The sequence below is a fragment of the Fukomys damarensis genome, unplaced genomic scaffold (assembly GCF_012274545.1).
Source record: "Fukomys damarensis isolate Sample0158 unplaced genomic scaffold, DMR_v1.0_HiC HiC_scaffold_26, whole genome shotgun sequence".
NCBI classification, from domain to species: Eukaryota; Metazoa; Chordata; class Mammalia; order Rodentia; family Bathyergidae; genus Fukomys; species Fukomys damarensis.
The window spans coordinates 8,558,518-8,574,708 of NW_022900938.1; positions in this window are offsets into that span (position 1 = coordinate 8,558,518).

The window sequence follows — 16,191 nt, forward strand, 5'->3', positions numbered from 1 at the left end:
ACATACACACACATATATACACACACATATACACACACATATACACACACACATATATATACACACACATATATACACACATATATATACACATACACACACACACACACACACACATATACATTTCTTTCTTTCTTTCTTTGGTACTGGGGATCAAACTTGGGACCTTGCGCTTATGAGGCAAGTGGCAGAACCACTGGTTAAATCCCCAGCCCTCTTCATATATTGCAAACATTAATTCTTTGTCAGCCATATGTGGAAAATATCTTTTCACAGTGTATTATCTTTTCACCTTTTCTGTTTGTCTTTTGATAGACAAATGTTCTTAAAAAGTGTAAAAAGCATAAAAAGGTAAAAAATACATGCATTTATCTAACATTCAATATTAGACTCTCACTTTACCATCTCTTCACCTTACCTTCCTGGCTGAAAATGCATCCTCTTTTAATCATTACCTTGAATTCTTTTCTCTCTGACAATGTTTTAATTTTGACAATTCACTTGTGAGCTTCATTCACTCATTCATTCAATATCATGGCAATAAACAAATAAAAGATGAAGTTAATGGTTAAGAGCTGAACTCTGAAGCCAGTTAGCTTAAATCTGTATCTTGACTCTGCAAGTTAACAGCCATTAGATCTTAGAAAAGTCACTTATTCCTGTTCATCAGTTTCTTCAACTGATTATAAGAATATTAACAATATATACTGCATATGTTGTTAATGAGTAAATCAATACTCTTCAAAGTCATATGACATTGTTTAACATGGTAAGTCATATAAATGTCAGCTGAACTAATAATAATAATACAATAATTATTATTGGAATACCTATGTAACAAGTATTGTACTGCATATTTGGATTATATTGGTGAACTAGCAGACAAGGCTTTTGAGAAAGTCCTTTTAGATGCACCTCGGCTCCGTTTTGTGCCCCCTGACTGTTAGTTGATCATGCCAGGCTCTTAAGTTGACCCTAGACTAACCATACTATTCTCTGGCTATCCATGCTATTACCTACAATGAGAGTAACCAAACACAAAAATTAAACTACCAATAAAGATGCAATCCCCAGGACTGTTACTATTATAACAAAAGCTACCTGATTCCTATTTCTAATTATCAAAATAAAATCTTCATAAGATAGCTTTCATTTCTAAGATCTAAGTACTCATTAAGGAGAAAAATGGTTTTGTTGTAGTTCCAAAAGGACTTGGTTTGGAAGACTGCAATCTCAAGCTCTATGATATATCAATGACCACCTTAGGACAGAAGAAGACATACGTACCCTTTCTTGTGCAGAGGAAGAAAAACTTCCTTCTACTCTCCTAGGTTCTGTAGCTATGCCTGAGAATTAAACTAACATAAGAAACATTAACAGGAGAGAAGCACACATTTTATTTAATATATTTACATTCACAGGAATCCTTTAAAGGAAAATGAGCCAAAGAAGCTGTTGGGCCCAAAAGCTTATACACCTTTTGAAACAAGACTGATAAATTATGGGGATGTATCAAGGCAAAGAGGCTTGGACAGGGAGCAATTAATTGAGAGACCATAATTAGAAAATATACGGGATAATATAATGGAAGATAAAGGTTATTTTAGTAGCTTTGTGCAATCCATTTTGGCATCAGGTCCTAATCTCCAGGGTTAATGTTCTTTTCTTTCTGGTTGAGGGAAGGCACCTTTGTAGAGGGATATTTAGGACCTACTTTTAGGTAAGAAGGAAATGGAGATCAAAGAATTTTTCCTTGCAATTGGTATTTTTCAAGTGTCTTCAGCTCAAAATGACCTTTCTTTCAGGATAGTATATTTTGATTTCTTATACTTGCTTTCAAAAATACTATACTAAAGATTAAGATGTGAGAAATGATTCTTTCAACTCTAAACTTTTAGGTGGGTTTAGAAAATATTTCAGTACAGTGAAATGTAGGTAACAGTTATTGGTTTTACCTACATATCTACTTCCCTATTCTCAAGAATTGAATTTGGATGTGGTTGAAGTATTTACCAAAGAATTAAGGAGCTAAATGTAAAATAAAAGTGTAAGAGAACTAGCAAAACACCTACATAACCTTGAAGTGAAAATTCTATCTAAATTTAGCACCAAAAGTAAGCCAAAAAGAAAAAAAACTGATAGATTCTACCTTGTAAAATTTTTTAAATTCGTAAGACATGAAAAAGTACCTGAATTAAAAGTATGGCTGGATTTTGTTATGTATATGCTATACGTATACTAACATGTTACATGTTGTATATAGAAAACTTAAAAAAAAGAGACCCTAATAGAAAAGTCACTTGGCAATTAGTAACGAAAGTGCAATACACTATAAAGGAAAAAAATGTGTTCTTGGCATGTTTATTTGGATGGGTAAGTACATACATACCTGTGATATGTATCTATGCAAACATGTATGTGGATATGTTTTAAAAATAGAACTCATAGGAATACGGACTGAAATACTGAGTGAGTATTGTGGGAAGTAGAACTATATGTAATTTTTGTTTTGTTTTATTACCTGACACGTAGGGGTGGGTAGGTACGTGTTTTTGTAACAGTAAGAAAAAGTTCATTTAACAAATGGCTTAAAAGCAAATAATAAACAGCAAAAGAAAATAAAGATGTATACAAAGCTTAGTGTTTGCTAAGCTTTGGCAGAGACAAACTATAACTATTCTTTTAATGTGAACTTCATTTTAGAATCTGTACCTATTAAGACTAGTAAAAAATGATGTTTAATAGCTGTGAGTAAAGTTCTTCCTGTTAATCTTCAGATACCATTTGCTAGTACATTATAAAGTTAAGAATGCTATTCATTTTTAATTCTCCCAACTTACAGAAATTAAGCTAATATTAAAAGCAATATTTACACACTGCATACAATGTCCTTGCCACTGTAATAATACCAACAAATGGTAAACAAAGGTACTTATTATATGTTTATATCTCAGAATTCAAACTCTCCATCATGTCGAGTTGGCATAACCCATCAGTGACAATTTGGTAAAGTTTCTAGTCAAAATCTCAGCAGCATAAATCCTTTATTTTAAATTTCTGTATTATATGGCATCTTCAATAAAGATAACCTCTATTGGTATACCATCAACTAAGTATATACTTTTGAATAAAGGAAATAGATTTCTTCTTCACACAAATCTGAAAACTCTGGTTAGAATAAGAATTCACCAAGAGTTAGCTAGCTTATTCCACACAGCATTAAATCTGTAATTGCTACTTAATAACAATGGCAATATATAACTAATATTTTTGAGTTCCAGATAACATGTTAAATAGTTAATTATTATCCCCAGTTTGAATTGCTCAGAAAATTCAGTCTGGGAGATTACGAAGCTAGCTCAAGATCACATTTCTAGTATTGTGATTTGAACCTACATCTAACTCTGGACAAAAAGCCTCTTCTTCACAAACATCTGCTTCCTCATTCAATTCTTTATAAACTTAGCTACTAAGTAATGTTAGGCAAAGCAGAAATGGTTTAACACTACTAGGCATAAAATTATACACTTATAAAAATGTCTGACCACTTAATCCATATTTGAAGACTATTCAGAGCCAATATATGCCAAAAAGTTACAGAAAGTAGCCATGTATTAAGCCAAGGAAATGGGCTATCATATGCAGATGAAATCAGATGGAATTTAAGGGAGCAAATTGACCTTTGTCCTGCTAAGTTCTTCTTCACATGTGCTAAAACAAAAGTGCGAGTGTAGGTCTAACAGTTGTGGCACTGTTAAATTTGTTAACTTAAAAAAATTTTGTTAACTTTTAGGAACACAAAATAATTTCTCACTATTAAGCACTTTTGTTATGTTTTTTCATCAAATTCTTGATCAATCCATAATTTCATAAATAAACTGTATCACTTCAATTACTTCATTTTTTAAGTAAAGAAAGTGGGATTTAGATATCTGAATAATTTATGTATGGCTTATAAGTAACACAGCTGAGATTTGAATCTAGGTCTAAATGATCCTAAAGCTATACTAGGCCTAGGTAAATATCAATGTAAAAAATAAAACTAGGAAATTAATGAACTAAATTTTAAAATAATTTTATGTGTTTCAAACACTGATTACCACCTTATGCCATTAAATAACAGACAAGCTAGTTTCTGACATGAAATATAAGACTTAAGGATAAAAATGTTTTTAAAACTATAAAGACCTTTGTTTTTAAAAAGAAGTATCTCCCTGACTATGGTACATGCACCCATTTACCATAAGTAAAAATCTAATAACATAAGATATACACTTAGATAACTTCAGAATTTTGGAAGTGAAAAGGTTTTAATGGCTACAAGGAGAGCTATTTTTAAATCATACTATTTTTACTTTCTTTTTTGTACCATAATCGTCCAACAAATGCTCCTACACCTTCAGGTTTAATTGTTAAAGTAAAAACCTGTTCTTAAAATACAAATGCTGCCTGGTGTGGTTTGTGCACCTGTAGTCCCAAGTTACTTTGGAGGCTGAGGCAGGAGTGTCACTTGAGCCCAGGAAGTTGAGACCAGCCTGGGTAACAGTGAGAACTCATCTAAAAAAATAAAATGAAGAAAATCAGATCCTGTTTGAATTATGAACGAGCTATGTTCCAATAACCTCAATGTAACCTGAAAAAATTGTTAAATCAAAAATGTATCTAGTATGCCAGCCTACTGAACATCCTAGTTAGCAACAGAGCATAGCAGTGGTGGCAAACCTATGGCTCGAGTGCCACAGTGGGCTATCTGTATCACTGAAAGCTCTAAAAGGTTTGCCATCACTGGTGTGGAGGAGTATCAGTTGTTCACCCTGGTGACAGTGTAGCCAAGTGGGAGCTGCAGCTCACTGCTGCTGCCAGCATCAAGAAAGAGAATCCTACTATTCATGGCTCATCCAGGAAAGCATCAGCATTCAAAATACAGTTTCTGTTGAATTTGTACTACATGCACATCACTGTAAAGTTAAAGATTTATAAGCTACAGTATCGTAAGTCTGGAACTCTATATTATTTTTAAACACTAGGGATTTAGAAAAGCATCACACCTTTCTGTCTTTGAAGGTCAAGGCACTTAAGAGATAGCTGCATATAAAATCAGACACAAAAGCATCTTTTAAATGATATATTGATGATGCCTATTATATTCTCAATGTAATATAATATAATCTTTAGAGTTATTAGTTCACAGAATCATAGGGTTTTTTTGTTTTTTGTTTTGGTACCGGGGATCGAACTTGGGTCCTTGTGCTTGCGAGGCAGACCACCGAACCGCTGAGCTAAATCCCTGTTCCAGAATTATACGTTTTAAAGTTATGATCACATAGTCCAACAACTTCATATTTATAAAGGAAGAAATTTATAAAAGACCAAAAAAGATGGAGTAATTTAGTAATTTTCTAGATTGCTTTGTGAACTAGTTTAACAATACCTTAATACTGCTTTCATTTCTCTATATTTTTTTAAAGTGTCAAGTAGTCACCATAGTATATTTAAATCCTGGACCCCCAGGCAGTAGAGTGAGAAATCACCACTTGTTATTTATCTATAAAGAAGTTAATCCAGACTTGTGTGTGTTTGGGGATATACCCCCTAATCTTTTTTTTAATTTTAAGATATCACTAAATTACTAAGTTCCCAAAGTGGTGCTTCAAATTGCAGTCCTTGTGCCTCAACTTCTCAAGGTGCTAGGACTACAGACTGCTAGGATTATGTGCCACACCGCCTAGCTAGTCAAGTGAATGATTACTTAATATTTACCCTAATGTATACTGGTTGGGTAAAACTTCAGAATGAACAGTCTCCTAATAAAAAAGGTACAGCTGATCAGATGCCAATGTAAAGAATTTTTGGGACACATTTAAAATGATGACATGTTTGGACAATGATCTATAATTTAAAATGTAGTTTCACATATTATCTTAGCTCATCACTCAACCAATTAAAAACTACATTTATTAAGATATAATTTTAAAACAATAAGCTAAAGTATACCCACTTAAAGTGAATGGTTTGTGGAGTTTTTTCATTTTGAATTTAAAACAATAAACAGTATCATCCGTTTCTATTGATAGGAATTTGGGAATGACTTAGGTGATTCTGACTACAAGTCTCTTACACAGTTGTAATTAATCTGTTATCCAAGGTCTAAAGTCATTTGAAGGCTTCGCTTAAACTGGAGGATTTACTTCCAGATGCCTTACTCAGCTCTTGCCAGCTGCTGGCAATAGTCCTTTAGTTCCTAGCCACATAGACCTTTCTACAGGTGTGAGTGTCATCACAGTATGTTTGTCGGCTGCTCTCCCCAAGTTTGATATGTTTTGAAAAACATAAACCACCTTCATTACTATTACCACAACCAAGATACAGAATCTTTCCATTAACCAAACAGTTCCTTCAGGTAGCTGCGCTAGCAAGCTTTCCCATAATTCCTACAATCAGCTTTCTGTTAGTGCTGACTGGTTTACATTTTCTAGAACTTCATAAAATGGAATTACATGGTATGTAGTTTTTGTGTACATCCTCTTTCATTCAGCATGATGGTTATGAGATTTGTTTTTTGTAGTTGCATCTATAAATGATTACATTGTATTATTAAGTAGGTTTTTATTACATTATTATACTACAAAAATGTATTAGGAAATGATTATTAATTGTACTTCATCAATAAAAAATGTGTGGGCACCTGTTTTCTTTTTCTTATCGTGTAAGTACATACATAATATCTTCAATTTTGCTTCTTTGCCTGCAAAGCATAAACATTATTACCAACCCTTTACAGAAAAAATTGTTGACCTTTAAGTAGTTGAATATTCATGAGGTGGGAGCACTGCAATTGCAGATTCTCAAATCTCATTCTACAACTATTGACTCAGAATCTGGATTTTAACAAGATTTCAGAATTTGTATACCAAAATATGAGAAGTGTAGGTTTACAAGTCCTACAAGAAAATAACACATATTGTACATAGGAAAGTGTGTGAGCACATGTGTATCTTTGTATAGTGACAAGCCTAACAGTCATTCATGTCTATGACTCTCAGAAAATTACTGGTGTCTAGAATTCAAAAAATACAGACACATATATGTATGTTGACAATGCTAAATCTTACTTTAAAATTATCTTCATTAGATATAAATATTCATTATTTTATAATTCCATGTTATAAAATTATTATAAAATGTTGAAACATTTTCCAAAAGAGCCAATGCAGCATAAATAAGAACCATCTGTCAGCTGCATAAGGGTGTACCAGTAATGACTAGAGATTAACAGGTGATCATCTTCATGCATGTGATCAACAAGACCAAAAGGTCACCAGGGTTTTAGTTTACCATATGCTACAAAATTCATGCATCAAACCAACCTAGCCTCTGCTTTCTATATTATAATGACTACTCACCAAATTAGAAGTTGAACAAATCGTTCACTTAAATTCCTATTAAGATTTGCTCAATAGGTATCTGGAAAATAAAGGAGTTTTTTTTTCTTCTTTATGCAAAAAGTATTATAAAAACATTTGCAAGTGAGAAAAAACTAGTTTATAATATAATTATTTAAAATCTGTTATGAACAGTAACAAGTAGCATTTTACTACTAATCCCAGATAGTTTTGTCCAGTATATAATCATCTCATATAACTACCATAACTACTTTGGATTCCTAGACTACCCTTGAAATTAAATTACATTATAATTCTGCAACGATTATTTTAGATAGAAAGTTTCATACTTTCACTGACTTAATTCTGTCAATTCTAGGTTGCTATTTGTGGCTCAACAAAAATTTTCAAAATAAAGATAACATTTAAACCTCTTATCCATATTCATTTAAGCAATGTGAGCTTGAAAATAGCAGTTTCTCCTTTCAAACAACCTTTTCTAGAATTTCTTAATTCACTTTGTATCTTTTTGCACACATGTTAGTTCTAAATATATATCTGAACTCTTAATGACTTCTGTTTATATTAATAGTCCATAACAAGCTATTAAATCTTCCTTACAGTGAGCAACAATATGCCAAAACACTTGCTCTTTGTTTTGGTACTTTAATGAAAAGAACCTATAAACACTGAAAAAATGATTAAAAGTCATTTTTTTCATTAACAGTCTTTTCTCCTTCTCTGCTTATCAAACAAAATTAACCAGTAGTCAGACACTGTTACAGCATTTGTTCAAAGACTAGGATTTTTCAGATTTATTTCATTTTATCTGAAAATGTGCATGCATTATACATACAGCCATATTAGCTGCTCTCTTTAAGCCCATCAGGAAGTCACCTAGTCCTAACTTGAAAACTGACAGTTGTTACAACGGTAATGCTGGGAAATTCTATCAGAATAAAATTAGTAATACAAAAGTATATTACTAATACAAATTTTTGTATTATATTTTGTTAGTACTTGGGTTCCATTAATATTTATCATTCATTCCAAAGATAGATATGATTGCAAAAAACAAAATAGGTAAATTACATCCTGTAAGATCTCATTTTAAAACAAGAAGTCATTAATATAGGAAAAATGTAATAAAAGGGGCTACATTTAAAATCAGTGTGCTTCTCTGAGACATGCAGAAGGAAAATTGAAAGATTATGTGAAATAAAAAAATCAACAGAATATAAAAAAGGCACTAAAAAATATTGGTTTAAATGTAGGTGAGCCATGAACCATACATTATGTAATTAAAGTCTGATTTTTAAAGCAATAAAAATGCTTCACCCTGAGAGAAACCCTTTCAAATTTGTAAGGTAAAAAAGGGAGAAAAACAGAAATAATTAATGATACATGGGCCAGAAAATTATAGTAAAAGCCAATTACAATTATGGTATCTGCATCTGTTCATTACAACTTTGTCAGTTTTCCAGAATGTGAGGCTAGGCAATTTTTACAAATGACGTAAATGGAAATGTGTTTAGAAACGGCTAAACAATGTGTGCAACATGCAAAAAATGTGATGTTACAGCTAAAAAGGAATTCACTCTTCTTCACATTACTATTTATATAGACTCCTCTTGGTTCTATTTCTATAGACATTTTTCTTACTCTGTATAATTTTGTCATTAAGAGACTGACTCAACATTCTTTGAATATTTGAAATTTCTACTACTTTTTCTAAGTAGGTTAGAAAACATCTCATACTAAGGTGTAGAATGGCTTACAAAAGATTTAAATGTTTTTGAAAAATTGTACTAAATTTGCCTAATAAGTGTGTGACAAATGTTTAGATGAGACATCTCCTTAAAGCTATTTCTAATGCACAGGCTCAGCTTTTTGAGAAATCAATGCATTTTTGAGGTCATGGCAGATAGCTGAAAAGAGGCTGTCTAGATTATTAAGAAAGAAAATTCATTTTAAGCATATAAAGTAGATAAATTTTTTAAAAATGATTCAAAATAAAAACAAAATAATTAGTCTAAAGAAACTTAAAACATTTTAAAAGATCAGATGAAAATTTAACACTGTTTCATGACATCATAGTCACTTACAAAACGAGAAAAATGATAAAATTGGTTTATCGTTAAGTAAGTTTGAAAATAAGCTCACTATCCTCCCACCTCAAAGAGAGTGACAGCATCCAATTAACATATTAAAGACTGCCAGGGAGAAACAAGCCACCCGAGTTTTTGTTTTACAAAAAATATCTATTCTTTTTCTGAAAGCTTCAATCTTTGTTTTCCCTCAGAAGATAATGTTTAAATGGTTTCATAACTACAAATATTCAGACAGCAGAATGTTAGAGAAAAATTGGCCCACATGTGAACAATGACTAAAAAATTATCTAAAAAATCAAACATAAAAAATAGGCAGGTGAGCCTCTCCTTGCCCTTTATTAATTCATCCAATAAATATTTACTGAGTGCTGAGTTGCCAAACATAACTGCTAGACAGCGAGTGCACAATTCTGATTTTCCAGGAAGTTGTTCCTACACCTACTTTCAGATACCCCTCCACCAGAGATGAGGAGCCTAACACAGAGACACTTCTTCATATGGATGAACTGCCAATTTCAACCCTGATTCAGTGTGACCTTGACTCAAAAGCACTGACCTTAGTAAAGGTATTTAACAAACAAAACAACAAAATACATACGCTCACACACAAAAAAACAAGAAAAATGCTAATTCTATGACAGCTTTCCTCAAAATTGAAAAGTGAAGAAAGAGTGGATATTTGTCTAAGTTAAACAGTGACAAAATTTTGAAGTTAATGAAAACACCTTGAGGGATAGGAGTTAGCTGCGTACTAGATGCTTGCTTAGTATTCGTGAGGCCCTGGGCTCAACATCCAGCACCACAAAGAAAAATAGAGAATGAAAATGAAAGGAAGTGTTGTTTTTAGTAATGAGTATGAGATACAGGATAATCTATAAATGAGATACAGTCAATCACATAACAAATAACCTTGTCTTTTAGACCTACACATAATGATTTAAATATTTTAAATGGCTTTAAGATATTTAGCTGATAAAGAATGCCCATAATTCATACAGCTTTTAATTAAATGTTAATTAAATGCAAAACAATGCCTTCACATTTTATCAGGTGATATGTTCAGCCTGAATATAAACCATCCTGAAGAACTTGCATTGGTCAAATCCAGGATAATGTTAAATTAAAATAACTAATAGTAATGGAATTTAAACACAGAATAGCCACTGGACTGCCTAGGGTTTGAAATGTGAGTAGGATGTCTGAGGAATTGAATTTCTAACACTTAATTTTAATTAAATTAAAATAGCCACATGACTAATGGCTATCATAAAACAGCACAGGCATACTAACTAAATAATAATACTATTATAAGTGTTAATTTCCTGATCTTGATCATTGCATTTAGACTGCATGACAAGATGTCCTTATTTGTAGGAAATACATATTACAGTTTTTAGAGGTTAAGTGTTAGCATGCTGTAACTTACAAACTTTAAAGTGTTTCAGAGAAAAGGGAGAAAGATAAAGCAAATGTGGTAAAAGGTCAGGAATTGGAGAATCTGGCTAAAGTATATACAGAATTCTTTGTATTATTTTTGTTACTTTTTAAAGTCTACTATTTTGAATTAAAGGTTAGAGAATAGCTGCATAAAATCAATGCTATTCTCATTAAAAATTTAAAATATAAAAATACTAAATTTCTTATTCATCACTATAGTTTTCATTTGTTTCTTGAAATATGAATGTTTAAATACTAATCTGAAGTTCATAAAAACAACCACTTCATAACTCTATGAACAAAACAATCATTCTCTGACCAAAAATATATAAAGTTCTTCTAAACTTTCAGAGTTAATAGAAAAGGAAAAAGGATAGAGCTCAGATTTTGACTTGAATACTGATGAATAAAAAGCAGCAAAAGTTTTTAAAGGTTAAGTTCATTGATGGAAGGATAAAAACATTTTAGCACCTTACTATCTTTCTCTCTGAGGTGATAGCACATTGAGCATCATTCTCACAGAGTGAAGTGTAAAGCTCCATAAAGAGTGAGATTTAGTGGGTTCATCCTGAGGAAAATAATCAAGAAAAAAATGTATACATGCCCTGCCTATGTGATCAATTCATAATAAAAAGCAGCAAAAGTTTTTAAAGGTTAAGTTCATTGATGGAAGGATAAAAACATTTTAGCACCTTACTATCTTTCTCTCTGAGGTGATAGCACATTGAGCATCATTCTCACAGAGTGAAGTGTAAAGCTCCATAAAGAGTGAGATTTAGTGGGTTCATCCTGAGGAAAATAATCAAGAAAAAAATGTATACATGCCCTGCCTATGTGTGATCAATTCAGTGTCAATGACAACTTTTACATTTAAAAGCTTCACAGACAACTTGTAAAGTAAGGAAGAGGAAAATATCTGGATTAATTTTAAATCCTGTTTCCCTTAATCCACACATACATATTAATCTAGTATAGTCATATTTCCATCACGACTTCATCAAACTATTGTCAGAAGTACAAATGTGGCTTCTCTCTCAATCAGATGAATACTACTTTTTAGTCCTTAATGTATTAATAATGTCTGGTAACAGACAATTCGTTCCTTCTTGAAATGATCTCTTCTCCTGGCCTTAATGATATATACTTTGCTGTTTTTTTCCTCTCTGCACTCAGCTTTTAGGATCCTTTTTAGTTTTATTTTTTTCTCATTGTTTATTGGTACATTTTAGGTATACAATTCAGTTACATTCATCATTGGGATCTTGTACCTTCATATGTATCTTGATTCTTATTTTTTTTCCCATTCCCCTGCCCTCCCTTCACCCCCTCTAACCTTCCTCATATACAAAGACTTGGTTTCCATTTTTTTTCCTTTTCTCATATTTTTTCTTTTCCCTTCTTACCTTTCCCCTCCACCTCCTACTTCCCCTGCACCTTTAGACCTTTTCTTAGGATCCTTTTTTAAGGGCACGCTCTTCCTTTACCCTTCTTGTCACTCCTGACATTTCTAAAGATTACACTCTAGACCATTATCCATTCTCACTGCACACATTATCCATGGGTGATCTCATCCCACATTCTGGTTTAAAAACCATGCATTTGGATTAAAATGGCAGGGAGAGTCAGGCAGCATATCACAGCCTATTCAGGACATGGACTCTCCGCACAGTGAAAACAACAACTTAGTGAAGAGAAAAGAAAGAAAAGCTCTGGCAATCAAAATAAACTGTTCACAGAAAAATGAGAAATCACAAAGAAACTGAAGAAACTGAAGACAACACAAGGACAAGAAGAAAGCAGCCTGGACCACTAACCCCAGCCCCATGGGCCAGGGTAGGAGAGGACAGGGACACTGGAGCAGCTGAAGGGAATACAGCCCTACAGCAGATGGCACGTGACTGACTACGCCTTGCAGAAAAGGTGCAGTTCACACACACAAAAAGGGAGTGTGGAAACAAAATAGGACTTGGCAGTCCATCACTCATTTGCTGTCCCCTATAGCTGTGGATTTCAATAGTGCAGGCCATGTAAACAAAGCACTCATTCAAACACATTTAGATTCAGTTCTTTTTGTTTGTTGGTTTTTGAGGGTTTGAGAGTTTTCCTTTCTTTTGCTCTTTGTTTTATTCATCATTTTTCTTTGTTTTCTTGTTTGCCTTGTTACATTAACATAAATCTATTTATTTTCTTTTACTCTTTAATTGGATCCTTTATCTCACTTTTCTTTCTCATCTTCCTGTTATTTTTCAAATTTTACTGCTTTTATTTTTCCCTTTCCAATGCCTTCATTTTTATTAGTACTACTGTTACACATTAATTTCAGATACTTAGTTTATGCTATTATTATTATTTTCTATTGTTAATGGTTGTACAATTTTGTTCTATTGTTAATGCTGCATTTAGTAGATAGTTACTGTATGTCAATGCTTTGTCTTTGTGTCTATATTGTTATTGAAGGTCTCTCTTCTACTGTTAATAGTAGTACAATGGCAGTTTTTATTGGCTGTTATGGTATGTCAATATCCAGCTTGTCTTTGATTATTGTCAATGATCACCAGTGCGGGTATGTAGTGCCCATTAATTGGATTTTACTTTATGCTAATAATATCTGGTTTGTCTTTGTGTTATCAACATTATTGCTAATCAGAGAACCGGCTGCTGGGCCAATTACATTGCTCCTCCTCCTCCCAAAATTAACCAAGGTGGTTGGACCAATGCCCACAGTTAGCCATGCCCAGAACATAGCTTGCATCCAGGAGGCAGATCAAGACTGCATCTGATTCTACAAGCAACTTTGCTCACTGACAGACAACTGAAGAAAGCATGAGAAAGAAGGCCCAGCAATTTAACTGACTACAATACAAACAGGACTGTGAGGCTGCTTTGCTTTTGTGTTCTTATAACTGCTTGTATTTTTTTCTTTTCTTTTCCTCATTCACCTCCTTCTCCCCCCGCTTTTGGTTTTCTATTCTCTTTTCCACTTTTCTATCCCTTTATCTTTCCTCTCTTCTATTTCCCCTTTCATCTGACTTACATGTAAGAGATATCTGTGTGCAAAAGAGAGTAAGAATTAATCAGTGTTTTAATAGTACCTTTCACAGGCAACTCAGGGTGACCGTAAACAAAATTGTGGACAGGGGATCCAAACATAAGCTAACTACCAATAAATTACTGTAATAGGTTCTAACACTCTCACAGCTTCTCCCAATCTCCAACTACAACCCTCTCTCTGCATCCTTTTCTCCTGTTCCCACAAACACTCTCAAATCCCCTCAACACTAGCCCTTTACTTCAGCTATAAAATAATTCCAATAAAGTCAGATCACCTGTTTTTTGTCTGTTGCTATTTTTTCCTGTCATCTTACTGAATTGTCGTGTTCATTTTTCTCTTCCAACCTCTTTCCCTCCTCCCTCCATATCACAGTCTTCCTGTGAGCAGCAATATAGTACACTCAGTATGGACCAATGATAAAAAGGTGAAATTGTTTTGAAAAACACAAGTTTTAATGTATACAACTGATCTATGGTTGGATCTACTGGTGTTGACACAACCTGTCAGGATTCTCTCCTTGCAATGCAGCAACCAAGTCCAAGCCTATTAAACTGAGTAGTTCAAAGAGGTAGATAAATACCAAAATGCAAACAAAGCTAGTATCATGGTATTAGAAAGCATACATCTACTAAAGAGATCTTGATACTAAGAAAGTGTTTCCATTTTTCCCTATATCCTCACCAACATTTGGTTATCTTCCCAAAAGAGTTAAAATCATATTACAGGGATACATGTATACCTATGCTTATAGCAGCACAATTTATAATACGAAGCTAGATCTTGGAAACAACATATATGTCCATCAACAGATGAATGGATAAGGAAAATGTGGTACTCATACACAACGGAGTATAATGTTGCCATAAAGAAAGATAAATTAGAGGCATTTGTAAGTAAATGGATGAAAACACCAGTGTTACACGCATGACTGTCCCATCAAGTGAATTTTATCACTTCTCAGGAAGTCTTTGATTACAGTAATACAAAGAAAGGTATTGATTTAGCAGACCAGATGTCATCATACTACAGTTTCTTAAGGAAAATACTGAGATGGTATAAAGATTTCTAATAAAGGGCAGGGGATTTAGCTCAGTGGTTCCAGTGCCTGCTTCGCAAGTGCAAGGACCTGAGTTCGATCCCTGGTACCAAAAAAAAACAAAACAAAAATTTATAATACAGCTATTTGTGGTATAGCAGCTGTAAATACACATTATATATATTATATAAACCAGATTATATAAACTTTATATATACCAGCAATGTACTTGTTAAAATTTAGAGAATGACTGATAAAATATTCATGAATATAAATTACTTTTAATTTAATAAATTGGATTATTGTAATGATTTTTAAAATTGGTATGAATGAATTAATATTTATATTTAGGCAGTAGTTATTCAAGTTCAAGCAACTAACTAGATTTTAAAATTAGTTTTAAATTAGTTTTATTAATTTTATTGTACCAGTGGGTACAAGTCACCTGATGAGACAGTCATGAAGGTACCACCAGAGACTCAAGCCAGGAGAAATATGTTAATATATATGCTAATTTGTTTCATTTGTCACACTAGTCTATTTTCATTGAAAAGCAAGTTTTATGTAATGAGCTGTTTTTTCTTTGTAAAAATCTCTTTGGTCTATGTCTTGTTCTCTGACTACTTTGAGGATAATGACAGTGTATTAACTATTGTTATTCTCTTATTATTTTGTTATAAAATTTGGTTTCATTTTTTCATAAATAAGAAAAGTACTGCCACTCAAATTAACCCTCAACCCTCACCCTAAAAATCAACAGAAAACAAAGCAACAAAATGCATCCAAAAATCCCAACTTTCCTAAAGCCGATCACCGGGCAACAACAGAAAGGAAATAAAAGATCAAATGGCTGAATTACATGATGTGATAATAGAAGAAAAAACCCAGAAAAATAAACTCTTCACTTGAGAATGGGGAAAAAACAAGAACCAAGATATGTCATTCACAGGTACAAATTCCCAATGATGAATGGGATCATAATGTATACTAAAATGTACCAATAAAGTTAATGAATAAAAATAAAATTCTCAATGAATTCAAAGATGATATTCCTAAACAGATAATAAACTGTATGAACAAAATGATCAATGAGTTTAAAGAAATACAACTAAAAGTTAGCTGATCTAAACCAAATGATAGAAAATATGAATAACCAATTTAGCAAATAATTAA